Source organism: Pipra filicauda, unplaced genomic scaffold (genome assembly GCF_003945595.2).
Source record: "Pipra filicauda isolate LSUMZ 115617 unplaced genomic scaffold, ASM394559v2 scaffold209_size2725305_pilon, whole genome shotgun sequence".
In the NCBI taxonomy this organism is placed as follows: Eukaryota; Metazoa; Chordata; class Aves; order Passeriformes; family Pipridae; genus Pipra; species Pipra filicauda.
The window spans coordinates 2,026,856-2,040,674 of NW_024104320.1; the positions used below are offsets into that span (position 1 = coordinate 2,026,856).

Here is a 13,819-nt window from a genome sequence, read left to right on the forward strand (position 1 = left end):
GATACGGCAAGAGAGACAAAAGCCTGAGGGGCACAGGAATGTACTCCTGGTGAGGGGACTGTGAGGGCTGGTAGTGTCCTCAAAGGATATCAAGAGAGAGAATCATTGAATCATAGAATCATTAAGGTTGGAAAAGACCTCCAAGATCACCAAATCCAACTTTTGACCTAATATCACCATGGCCACTAAACTGTATGGCAAAGTGCCATGTCTGCTTCTCTATTTAACACTTCCAGGGATGGGGACTCCACCCTTCCTCTGGAGACCCTGTTCCAATGCTTAACCTCTCTTTCAGTGAGGAAATTTTTCCTCATATCCAACCTGAACCTCCCCTGGTGCAACTTGAGGCCATTCCCCCTTGTCTAGTTGCCTGCGAAAAGAGGTTGATCCGCAGAGGTGCGCCCTGCCAGCATCTCCTGCTCCCTGAAGTCCCATTGCAGGAGTCTGCCAGCTTTTCCATGCCAGGGATCTGATGGGAGCTGCAGGCGCCTGCTGTGTTGGACCCTCTGCTACTGGAGTCCTCCAGATATGGCAGCTGGATCATTGTTTTTCTGTGGCAGGGTGGAGAAGTTGGGGGTCCTTCTCCTACCTCTATCTTGTCAGCCGTGTGAGGAGCAAAACAAGCTGGGCTCTGCCTTCCCCTCCCAGCAGGGCTGGTGCTGCTGAGCCGATCAGGACGTACCTCACAGGTCTGAGTCTGGGCTGGTCTGGTTAATTTTGCTGATGTATGGATCAGAAGGCCATAGGATGTTGTCATGGACATTCAGCCTTACTTACAAAGGGGGGTAGACTGAGGCACTTCCCCCTCTCCTCATTCACTTTTAAATGAAATAGAACATATATAGTTTTAGGAAATAATAAAACACCCAAGCTCAGTTAAAAAACTAATTACTGTTGGGAAGTGATGGGAAACTGCTGATGCTGCAAGGCCTGGACAGGGTACTGGCAAGGAGATGCCAGGAAGCTTGATCCAGTCAAGCATGTGCAGTCTGGTAGCCAGGAGGATTCCCCATCCGCAGTCCTCTGAGTCCAGAAGCAGGATTGAGTCCTGCAGCATGGTCAGGAGGAGGGATTTTGTTTATCACCCTGAAAACTTTTGGAAAATTAAAAGAAGTAATGCTGAAACTGGACTGTAGCCTGAAATGCTATAACAAAATTTCTTCTACGAAAGAGGGGTCTTTGGCATCAATCTATCCTAAAGACTCTTTATGCCTATTTTTTTTTCCTTCCTGTGACTCAGACACCTTCCTTCTGTTGTCAACATGCAGTGTCCCTCTTTATCCCATAAAGGAAATAGGATGTGGTTGAGCAAACAAGTTACCATAATTCAGAATTACAAGGTTTTTCTTTGTTTCTCTTTTTGGTTATTTGAGTGCTGCCACTGATTTTACAAGAACATCTTGACTTAAGTGAGGATTTTTGAGACAAATAAAATTCTTGCTGCAAAATGGTCTCAAAATACCTAGAGACGTTATGTGTTCTCCACTACTATGATATAACATCAGCATTATACAACGCTTCATTGTTTCTGTTTTTGTGAGGGAATTGACAATTTCAGATTTACTTGTATGGTTTCCTGTTTGAGATACAATTTTACATCAGCTTCTACAATTTTTCTGTGAATGTTTTCTGATGCTTCAAGGTGCTCCAGCTGCTTATGTGACACAGACCCAGCCAGGTTCAGTCTGTTATGGGATTTTCCCCCTCCCAGTCATAGGGCTGAAGATCACAACTTAATTAAGTGTAGTTTCCATGGTGGTAGCAGCACTGTGGTATAGAAACCACCACTCTAGAGTACAGCTAAAATAATTTTCAAAATGACTTTCTACATTTTCCAAGCTATTTCCTGCAGACTAATGAAAAACAATGGTTACCCATAAGGAAGAAGACACATATAACCAGTATTTGCTGAAATTCTGCACGTCAGGGTAATTGCCTGCCACTACTCTCAATGTCAGGGTACCTGTTCACTTAGTACAACTGTTGTAATGTCTGAGGGTCACCTAAACTACTCTTCACAGTTGTTTTTTTTTTACCATGCAAAGTTCTTGAAGAATGCAAATGTTTCCCAATAACCAGGGTATTTTAGCTTCAGTATTCTTTCCTGGCCAAATAATGAGGTCAAGCAAACTTTGTCCTTAATGGACAGATTTTTTATGCCTCATTTATGCTTTGAGATGGATCAAACAAAATGGAGAATAAGTATTGGGACTGTCCTTTCTTCCCCTGATTGCAATCACTCTTTAACTCTTTTGAGTGCTTGAGGTATATTTTTCTAGGTTGTTGGAAAGGGATTTAATTGCTCATGCTTTATTTTACACATGCTGGGTCATTCCTACTGTTAAGTAGGAATGTATGTGTATGCTCTCATATAAATAAATAGCACTTTTTAAAATCTCCCAACACTCAATTTTTTAAATCAATCACTGAGGAGCTTTTAAATATTTATTACCTTTGTACATTTCTTTTTGTTCTGTAAAAATGTTACCTTTTTGAAAAATCTCATTGAAAAGAAATGTAACATTCTCTTTCAGTTCTGAAAACCCTCCTTTTACCCATCAAAACTAAGGACTGTTATTTTCTTCTACATGCTAGTCAAAGAGAGGAGACAAAGCAAAAATAAAATGTCTGAGTTCTGAAAATGTCTTAGGTTTTGGAATTTCTTAATGTTCTTTTTCATTTTAAATAAAAATGCTATTTTTTCTCCCTGCAACTTTGCCATTTAAACATGATCACAGACATATTTTTTCAGGCTCCTTTTTTGACACAACCCAAGCTATTGGCGTAAGAAGACAATTCTGCATTTTCTGATTAAGTAGCTGGAAATCCAATATAATTGTCTTTCATTTTAATCTTTTGGTCTGGAGTAACTCACATTTGTTCTTATCCTGAGGAAAATGAAGCATATTTCTGGAATTCAAATCTTGATCTACCAGAGGAAAGAATTTGCCTTAAGGTGAGTGGAAATGTTATGGTGGCTCATAGTTCTTTTTTACTTTATGATTCGTGGTAAAATACAAATCACTCAAAGGAAAAGAAATTTTTTATTCTTTCTGGAGCGTTTTGACTCAAGCAAAGTGGGAACACTTGAAAGATAAATTAAAGTACCACTTACAGACTGACAAAGTCTGTTCCATGCAATAACTAGAGTTCTCCTTCAGAAAGGGGGAAGTCCAGTAACAGAAGGGGAGCCCCTTGTCTCATGGGAACAGACTGATGCCCCTGATCATGGAAGGGAGTTTCCTAAGCTTCTCTGGGATGAGGTATGGGAAGGGGTGAAAGAAAGAGTGAAATTAAGTGTGGCTTTTAGCTACTTTTGGGGACTTTTTTCTCACAGAAATTATTCAAGGGGTAAAGTATTATACCTCCTCAGACTCCATCTCTGACTTATTATTTCTTTTGAGTAAAAATTTTCAATATTTCCAAATGAAATTTGACAATAGATCAGGACAATAAAAACAGTATTCATCTGCTGTAAATAATAATAAAAAATATCACTTAGTTAACTCTGTCTCTTTTTTTTTTTTGAGTGTTTTTTTTCCTCCCTCCTGACAATTTGGAGGAACCTACTTTTCTATCATTCTAAGAAACTTGTTTCCTCAGGTGGAAAACAATGAAGTTTAAAAACTCACCATGGTCCTTAGTCTTGTGAAATAACCTGATTATAAAGTTGTGGTGTCCTCACTATCAGCTGAACTGAACCATGACATGGCAGCTTTGTACACAGACAGACACTGAAAACAGCTTGCTTTTCTGAAAAGAATAGAAAGATTTTGATTCATTTGTCACCTTAACTGAAAAATAATGAAAGCATTGGGACAAGGAATTTGGACTGCTGAGACTAAGAAGGAAAGAAGAAATGGACTTTACAGTGTGCCATAGACTCCAAACCCACAAGGTTCATAATGCCTAACTCAAATATCCTACCTAATACCAATCTGTGAAATGGAACCTGTGAGATGACATTTGCAGGGAAAATAAATTTTTATATGAAGAAACCCCCACAATTCTTGTTCATTAATTGCATGTGCAGAGCAAACACAGGACAAAAATAAATAGATCCTGTCATAGGATCTATTTTCCTGAAATAGGAAAAGGGAGGAGGTGATGGCAGGATAGAAGAGAAAAAGTGATACATAAGACATGACATGAAAGCCAAAGTCAGATAAAGTGAAAGACCAAAATAAGGAAGAACAGTGACACAAAGTCATGGCACAATCTTAACAAGCCAGTGTCAGGATAAAGGATCATGGATGTTTTCAAGCTGTCTGCAATTTCCTTCAATAAATTGGCTTTAAAAATTTTATAGCATTTCCCCCAGGAAGATCTGCAGCCCTATTAAGATGTATGGTATTGGTTAGCCACAGGTTCCAAGTTCCACTACAATGTCCTTTTAAGTTCAGAGGAAAGGATTTCTTCTATTAGAAATTATCGTTAATAACAAGATGCCTGTCAGTTGACCTTTCTCAGCAAAAATATCACTTGTAAAATCTTTCAGAAAAATCTGACATATGTCTCAAATACATCATGTGAATCTTCATTCTGGGGCCAAAACTTCATCTTCAGCTACATGTTCATAATTCTCATTAACATCAGTGGAATATTAGTGCAAATCCAAGGGTAAAATTTGTCCTGTGGTCTTCCAAAGGGTCTGAAGTTGTATGTGAAATTTTAGGTTTCTGTATTCTACATTCTACATCATAGAATCATAGAGATATTCGTTGGATTAACTCTTGGAAGTCCATAGTCCAACTTTTGACTCAGGAAAGGAGTTTTGCTAACAGTGGATCAGATATGTTGGCTTTGTTTAATTAAGTCTTCAAAACTTACAAGTGTAGAGACTGCACAAACTCTTGGGACAAAATTTTCCAGTGTGGCACTGCCCATTGATGAAGAAAACCTCACTCCTTCTCCTTCTCCTTCTCCTTCTCCTTCTCCTTCTCCTTCTCCTTCTCCTTCTCCTTCTCCTTCTCCTTCTCCTTCTCCTTCTCCTTCTCCTTCTCCTTCTCCTTCTCCTTCTCCTTCTCCTTCTCCTTCTCTTCTCCTTCTCCTTCTCCTTCTCCTTCTCCTTCTCCTTCTCCTTCTCCTTCTCCTTCTCCTTCTTTTCCTTCTCCTTCTTGTCTCTTCTTCTCCTGACCCTGAAATTTAACTACTTATTTACATAGCATAGCAGCATAGTTTTCCTTTGCTAGTAAGATAAACAAGGGTTTATTTTGGAAACCACAAGTTTTAACTGAGCTGGGTTGTTGATACTGGGAAAGCCAATGAAAATGTAAGACACAATGCTTTAAGATCTGATCTGTAAAGCATTTAAAAGGCTTGATTTGTAGTGTTAGCTTTGACCTCAAAGGTTTAACTCTCTTTGAGATAAGAGATTTGAATTTGGTTGTCAACATACAATTGTTTATGGGAGCACTAGGAATGGGATTTTACTGCCTGAACATAGATGTTTGTGCCCTTTGTGGTGCCCAAGGTTACCTAGGGCACCAGCACATTACAAATGATATACTGGAGGGAAGCTTTAGAGTGATTCAGTTCAGTCTAAAGCAAAGATCAGGTGTCCATAGGTAAGTGTCTATAGGTACAACATATGTCTTACCTCTTGCTGCAGTCAATGGAACTTTCAGTGATCAATTCTGTTGTAGGCACATAGTTGCCCTGCACATTTGAGGTGCCCAAGAGATGCCTGAGCTCTTTGCATGGGCTTGGAAGGTATGGATACCCATATCCTTCTGATCCGGCAGATGGAAAACAGGTTGAATATCCGAGGGCATCTAATATAAGCAGAAGCCTGCTGATTTTGGCGAAGTGTGGGAAGTGAGGAGGAAGATGTTGGTGTTAGACAGACGTGCTGAAATCCTGTCTCTAGCCAGCTCTGGTCACTGCCTCTATATTGTATAAACAGTCGACAGAACATATTGATAGTTTCCAGTGTAAAAATTGTCTCAGTGTTACTGTTTCCCAACAGTTTAAAGTGTTGTCACCCTAAATGATGGATCTCAGAGAGAAAGAAGAAAAAAAGAGGATGCTGTGAAGGAAGGGGGAAACAGAATGAATAAGGGAATGAGAATTTGTGGGCACAGTCTCTGGTATATGTGGGGATGGAAAGTACTCCGCATAGAATGAACTCTGGATGGTGGAGAACAGAGACAGGATTGTGAAGGTGGCTCTTTGAGCCCGGAGGTTCTGGGGAACAGGATGATATGTAGGTCACAGCAAGATAGATGATATGTAAGGATCTTGAGGAAAATACATACAGGACATGGTGGGGGCAGAGGTTGGAGGGGTGGACTCTGCACTGGCTACACTTCTAATAATAAGGAGCACTAGGGCCTGGTCACTGGCCCCAAAGCCAGCTGGCATCTCTTGGACACAACTTTGTTGTTAAACGCTCTCAGACTCCTAAAAAAAAAAAAATTATAACTGAGATTCCTACTGAGATTACTTCTGGCCTGGGCTAGTGCCTGTGTCCAGGCAGCACTGGAGCAATGTTGACTGGTGACAGCACCAAGAGGAACTATTTTAGTGACAGCCATGTGCCATGGCTGAGATCTCTGTCCTGGCATATTTGATTTCATAAATGATGTTTGTATTATCTGTTCCCAACAGTTTTTCCCAATGACCACTTTGGATATAGCTCTGTTTGGATGCCAAGCGAGTCTTACCTACAGAGGTATGAGCCACTCTGTGCTGATTGCCCTGGAGGCTGCAGAACAATCCTCAGAACACATACAACCTTCCTACTCACTTCCTAGCCAGCTTCAACCGCAGCTTAATTCCTGGCTGAAGCACTGGTCAGTTTTTAGGTCTTTGCAGAGCCCAGAAGGGCCCTGAAGAGAGTGAAAGCCAGAACTGCAGGGTCTAAAAATGGGAACAATAAGCACTGATAGGACCTATCCCAGACACTCCTTCATTGTTTTCCATAAAATTGACCTATTCAGAGTTTAGTGGGGAAATTGTATTTCAAAGACGACTCTAATGATTTAAAATGTATTCTTCTTTTTGATTAAGAACAAAACAAAACCTGATTAAATGGGATGATCTCAGGTCTTTGGACTGAAAAAGATCTGTGGCATTTAGGAGAGTCTGGTTTCTAGGATCTGAGTCAATCTATCAGTAAGTTTACCCGTAATGTTTGGTCTGTGACAGTTCTGGAGAAATGGCTAGGCAGGAAGCCAAGCAAGCTTTCATCAAAACATTTCCAGATTTATGGAGCAACATTGTCTGAGCTAAACAGTCCCTACAAATTGCTTGATTGTGATCAAATGACAAATGAAGTCAGAATATCTGAGTATTTCTGAGCAGTTCTGCTCCTGATTAGTACATCCACTCATGTGTCCTTCTCAGGTGCATCATTTCATTCCTTTCATTTCCTGGACAGAAACAGCAGTGCTGCATTCCCTCCACTTTGTTTTACTTCTCCCTGGGTTCCAAAATCCTTTTTCCTCTGATGATTTTCTGGATTTTTTTAACTTCTTTATCTATCCTCAAATCTACTCTCACCTGAATTTTGCAGTTGTCTGTGAAGAACTCACTTCCTTTAAGAATGTTCAAGGCTATACAAATTTTTAGCATACAGAAACCATCTGTGTGGTTCCAGATAAAGAACAGGATTCTTGGTCCTCTGCTGGATCATTTATTTGTTATCCTTCAAAGCATGAATGGGGACATCAGGAAGTCTTCTATAAGCAAAGTTGTTACTCATACAATACCTCATCAATTAAAAAAAGATCCAAAATATCTCAACAATAAATAGAGTAATTTATATTCTTTTTTCAGTTATGACCAGTGGCACCAATTGCAGATAAAGGCAGCACTGACCAGATATGACATTAACACAGGAGGAGGCGACTGTGAAGCTTCAGGCCAGGGAAGTACATAACCTGATGAAGTCTGGAGGGAATGTGTGGGCATAAAGACCCAGAGAGCTCAGGAAAATATTTGGACACTTTCCTTGTGCAGTGAACCCAACTGGGTCAGATAAGGGATTTACAGCCTCTCAGCTGATTGAACCTTATCTTGCTTTTTCCTGAAGAAGACAGATTCCCTATAAAAGCAACAACCCCGAAAGTGACTGGTACAATTGTAAGGGCATATCACTTCTAAAAGCAAAGACAAATTTTGTCTTCTTGTCTCAAGTGATCAGGGTACATACAATAGGTCCATAGATTGTGTGTGGTCTGACTTCTTCTTAAGGTAGCTTTTTCAGACCTGAAGAAAGGTTTAAGCATCTGAAAGTTTCTCCATTTTACTTCTGTTAATTGAATATAAAACACAGTCTTCCCCTACCATTCTCATCTCTCTTGTTAAAACTGATAAATAATGGTTTAAGAAAAAAAAACCAAAACCCAATGCATTTTGTCTTTTGTCTAGTTCAGAGCTAATGTGCATCCACATAATGTGCCATAGTTCCCTCTGGAGTTGTACTTTAGTACCCTTGTTCTCTCACATGATGAATTTTCTGTTAGATTGCAAACCTACAGTAAAACTAGTTTTTCCAGTCTCAGCCAAAGCTCTGCTTACTGGTTAACACATAAGAACTGTGGTTTTGAGAGACACAATCCAAACAAAGAGCGCTGCCAAAAGGCAAAAAGAGATGGCACCCTGACTACTGCTCCTAAAAACCATGTAATGGGTGAAGGGATTACTAGACTAATGAAGTGGTCCTTGAACTTAGCTCAATAAGCTGAAGAGAAATATTTGAATTTCTGAAGATCCACATGTTTTGAACGAAAACCAGGAACAGTGATTCAGTATCTCATATTTTCCAGAGCCTTCAAGCTGATGGAAATGTCAGTATTCTGAATCAGAATATCAAAGGGAGGGGAGGGGGAAGATTTGGACACAATCAAACTTCCAAATATCTTAACCGGTCTATACTTATGACGCTCTCTTTTCTCTCCTGAAATGTTCCCTTATGTAGATCAATAATAGTTGCCCTTTGGCATTTTTTTTTCCACAAATGATTGCTTTATTTCTGTAGAGAAACTGAAGTGTTGCAAGCATTTCATGTTTGTATGAAAGCTTATTGCTATAGTAAGCACCCTGCAGTTGTACAAACTGTAGCCCAAGCAGTAAATTCTCATTCCATTTTTTTACAATTAAGTTGACCTGTATCCTCAAAATGAGCCCATACACTCCCATTTTGCTACACTGGTTTCAGAGGGCATTCAAGCAGCCTTGGGAAGTTCTAATTTCACTAGTTGCCTTCTTATTTATAACACATTCTTATTCACTTCTTTTTTTAATGCATAAGAACCTTGAAGAATAGCTAAGTAGATCACTAATTCTTGTGAGCTACAAAAATGAATTATTTTCTCCTGTATTTTTTAATTGAGCTCCTTGTTGGCCTACATAAAATCAAGCCTGATTTTTTTATAGTCAAGAAGGTCAGGGATAACTATAGCCAATAAACAAAGAAGCAAACAATAATGCAACAATAATAGTTACAAAGATTAATGTTAGTGCCTGAATGCTCAGTGCTCCTGGCAAAATTAATTTTCCTGAAAACATTAATTATTCCTTTTCCTTGGTCCAGTGCAAGTTGAGTAAATGCTATGCTGATCAACCTTGAAGGTTACAGAGGTTGATGCAGCTCTCTGATAAACTTCTGCATGTCTGAAACTTTGAGAAGGTCACACGCTTTGAAGTCTTCCTCAATAGAGGCTGTTGCTGTTGTGATTCCTGAGATCATAGGATTGTTAATGCTGTAAAAGACCTCTAAGATTGTTTTCACAACCCTTTTTATGCTGATAGTCTCCACTGCTCCCCATGGATTCATTCTTCCCCAAAAGGTGGATTGTTCCCATCTGAAGCTGGTTGAGTACCGGAGAGCTGCCTATACCTGAGATTTAGATTAGATGTTAGGGAGAAATTCTCTACTGTGAGGGTGGTGAGGCCCTGGCACAGGTTACCCAGAGAAGCTCCATTCCTGGAAGTGTTCAAGGCCAGGTTGGATGGAGCTTTGAGCAACCTGAATAGTGGAAGGTGTCCTTGTCCATGGCAGGGGGGTTGGAATGAGATGATCTTTAAGATCCCTTCCAACCCAAACCACTCTCCTTGAATCCTCTCTACAGGCACAAAGAAGTTCTGTTTTCGGAATGCTGCCCATCTGACCTGCTTACTGAGGAGCTGCCTCACCAAGGGCATTGCCCAGATCTCTGACTGCAAAGAGGGGCTGCAGTGGTTGCCTCAGGCACAGATAAATCTGCACTGAGTCACATGAATTTTGACACCCTGCAGGACTGGAAGGGTGAACATCAGAGTTCTCATAGGCTGCACAGAGCCAGGCCATGCTGTCAGCAGAGTAATTCTGCAAAGAGAGCAGAGGTCCAGTCTCTGATACACAGAATTGATCTGGCCAGTCCACATAGTGCTGCATTATATGTGAACTTAGTGGTTCAGAGACCACTTTGAACACCTCTTTGCTCTGCTGCAAGTTGCCTGGTGTCTATTTTGGCCCAATACAGATGCACTTGGAACACTGTCACTACGTGCAAGCACTCTCCTATTTTGACAGTGCTATTGGCTTCTGTGATTTTATGACAAACTTCCTGATATTTACTGGTTTCCTTTTGTTTCCCTGAAGGTCCCATTCTTTAATGTCCTGCTTCGTAAATGACTGAACTTTCATTTTGAGATGAAATGTAGTCTTCTCACATGGGGAAATATTTGAAAATTCAGTTTCACGGAGCATCAATCAAGTTAAAACAAACAAGCAAACAAACCAACCAACCACACAAAAACAACCCCACTGACATTATTTCAAATAATAAATAATAGTGATTCTTATTTCTTAGAGGGAGCTAGATCATGATATTGTTTCTCCCTCAGCAGCCTTGGTTTTTACTAGTGATATGCTGCTCTTTTGATCTTTATTTTTTTCTCTAGGAGTTACAGGAAAAAGAACAAGAAATTACTTTTCCTTCAGTGACTGACCACAAATCCTGATGTAGCATTCCTTTCCAAGGTTAAATTCATCAATTCTTCTCTCTGATTTTCCTTGCACAGAGCCCAGGGCATAGAGTTTCCCAGAGATGAACCTGGCTGGGCTCACTTTCTGCACTCAGCGATTTTCCCTATTTATCCCTCCTGCCCTGCTATATTCTGATGGCCCCAAGAGATGTTTCTGGCAGTTGCAGGAGGTTTGGTGCTCTGCAGTGTCCAGGGACAGGATGAAAACAAAAATGACCATCTGCTTTCTGCAGCTTTGGTCACCTGAGCAATGATAAGCATACATCCCTCCTGGTTCATGGCAAAAGGAAAGCGTGGGAGGGTGGGAGATGCTATTTCTGCCAGTGTTAGGTACAGAATGTGTGATCACCTACCAGGACATATGGTGATTACTTCCTGCGGCTCATAATATCTCACACGGATCTTTTCTCATCTAGAACCACTGATCTTTTGAACCTTTCCATCAAGGGAAATGAAGGAGAAGACCACTTAGCAGCTGCTCTATTCAATCTCTATTCAAATGCTGATTGTAACTAAGTTTGCCTTGTCAAAATGCTTTTGAACATGGAAGAAGCTGCTGCTGCCAATAGTTTTCTGGCAGCATCTGAGCCTCACCCTACCTGTGCTGGGGATTTCAGACTTCTATAGACTGAACAAAGAGAACGGCAGTTGGCAAAAGAACTTCTAAGCTTTTCTTTCTTTCTTTCTTTCTTTCTTTCTTTCTTTCTTTCTTTTCTTTCTCTTTCTTTCTTTTTCTTTCTTCCTTCCTTCCTTCCTTCCTTTCTTTCTTTCTCTCTTTTCTTTCTTTCTTTCTTTCTCTCTTTTCTTTCTTTCTTTCTTTCTTTCCTTCTTTCCTTCCTTTCTTTCTTTCTTTCTTTCCCTCTTTTATTTCTTTCTTTCTTTATTTCCTTCCTTCCTTTCTTTCTTTTTCTTTCTTTTCTTTCTTTCTTTCTTTCTCTCTTTCTTTCTTTCCTTCCTTTCTTTCTTTTTCTTTCTTTCTTTTCTTTCTTTCTTTCCCTCTTTTCTTTCTTTCTTTTCTTTCTTTCTCTCTTTCTTTCTTCTTAAGTTTAGTGATATTATTTTCTCTCTTTTCCTTCCTTCCTTCCTTCCTTCTAGATAAAACTCTGATAAAGCAGAAATCTACCTATTGTTTTATACAAGCAGCCTGCCAGTTCATAATTTCACACAGGTATCATGTCCCTTCCTTCTGTAATGTCTGGAATTTAAAGAACTTTAAAACTGATGGAAAGGGCCAAGGCTTTAACTCCATACGATGCCTTTTGAAATGTTAATTTGAAAGGGACATAACCCTCTCGATTAGAAAGAGTACCATGCCCTTTGTCTATCATCCCCTAATTAAGGTTTGTTGTGATGACATTGTTCTGCATGTTTAGTGATTGGATCTGATGCTGATAGATTTGGGATAGGGTGGAGTTTTTGATGAACAGGGCAGAATTGAAATTATCTCCCTCCTGCATTTGCAATTTAAATATATCTCAGCAGAATTAATTGCTTGTGATACAAATGCTTTGTTTCTAAGTCATAGCTGGATTCATGAAGGCTGATTCTCTTCTCAGCTGCCCACTTTCTCCAGTAAATGATGTCTTTAAAAAATGCATTTGTAAAACTCATGATTTGTATCAATGAAAGGAGCAAAATAGACCTTTTCTCTAATATTTTATTTTAGCTTCCTATCTTTGGAAACTTTCAAACTTTTATTCACACATTTTATTCTTGTCTCACCTGATAGAATCTTACAAGGACCTTGGAGCATTTACATCTGAGCCCTTCTAACTGATGGTTTAACAGAGAAAAAAATGCAAGGTAATGAACCAAATGTCTCATTAGTGACCAGCCAAGGTCAACAGCTTCCATAAACAGTTTAATCTCATTGTTAAAAGAAATAAGGGTGCTGCTTTAATATGAGTAATTGATGGATCCTTTAGTGCACATCAGAGAATGTTCACTGGAAGAACATTAATGGGAAGAGAACCTGGTAGTGAGCATTATAAACCAACTGGAGGCAAAACTAACTGCAAAGAAAAAAAGCTATAGCTTTTTGCAGGAGTGACTGTGCCTCAACAAATTTATTTTTTTTTTTCTGGTAGGTACTGAAGTTTTTTACATATGTTTCCAGTGACTGTAGTCATGGCCCATCTTTCCAGCCTGCTGGGCTCACTCCATGCTGCTGTCAGGCCGAGAGAGGTTGCTTCCTAAATTGCAACTTGGATTCCATTTTAAACATCCATTGGAAGGGAGTCTGTACGTGCCCCTTTAGAGACCTTCTCTGCTGTCCACTCCCTTCTCCACATCTTTCAACTTTCCTGCGTGCCTGTCAGAGGCTGAAATGGTTAACGGCTTAGGTGTTGTTAAGTTCACCAAAAGACTTTTGTCCACTGTGGCAAACTGCAAAGAAATAGCAAGACCATCACTTTGGCAGGACTGCAACCATCACTTCAACCAACAGACATGGAAATTGCAACTACCAAGTCTCATCGTTGGATCCAGTGGGTGGTAACTATATATCTTTCTACTTCTATCCTTTCTTTCTCTTTCTTTTCCCTATACATTTTCTTAAGTGTTATTTTAATGCTTTTATATTGCTATATTACCATAGGCAATAACAACCAAAACAGCTACGTATCTGTTTTCCTTTGCAAAAATAAATCCTACACATATATGTATTTACAAACACCAATCATTCAGTGTCGTTTCACTCCAATCCATCCCAAGGGATCTATTAACAAGAACCTGGGTTACCCTCACCTTTTGGGGCAGATTGTAACAGTACCTCAACACACATCTACAGCTATTAATGTCAGACATCTACAGCTATTAGTGTCAGGAACTTCTCCTCTGAGGCTCC

At 39.8% G+C, this 13,819-nt stretch overlaps 1 long non-coding RNA gene across 1 annotated transcript; it reads left to right on the plus strand.

The window, feature by feature from the left end:
* The first annotated feature begins 2,643 nt into the window (after positions 1 to 2,643).
* Positions 2,644 to 13,462, plus strand: LOC120323193. Its single transcript, XR_005563428.1, has 3 exons — positions 2,644 to 2,956; positions 12,704 to 12,777; positions 13,062 to 13,462. It is a non-coding gene; the product is annotated as an uncharacterized LOC120323193 (long non-coding RNA).
* The last annotated feature ends 357 nt before the right edge of the window (positions 13,463 to 13,819 follow it).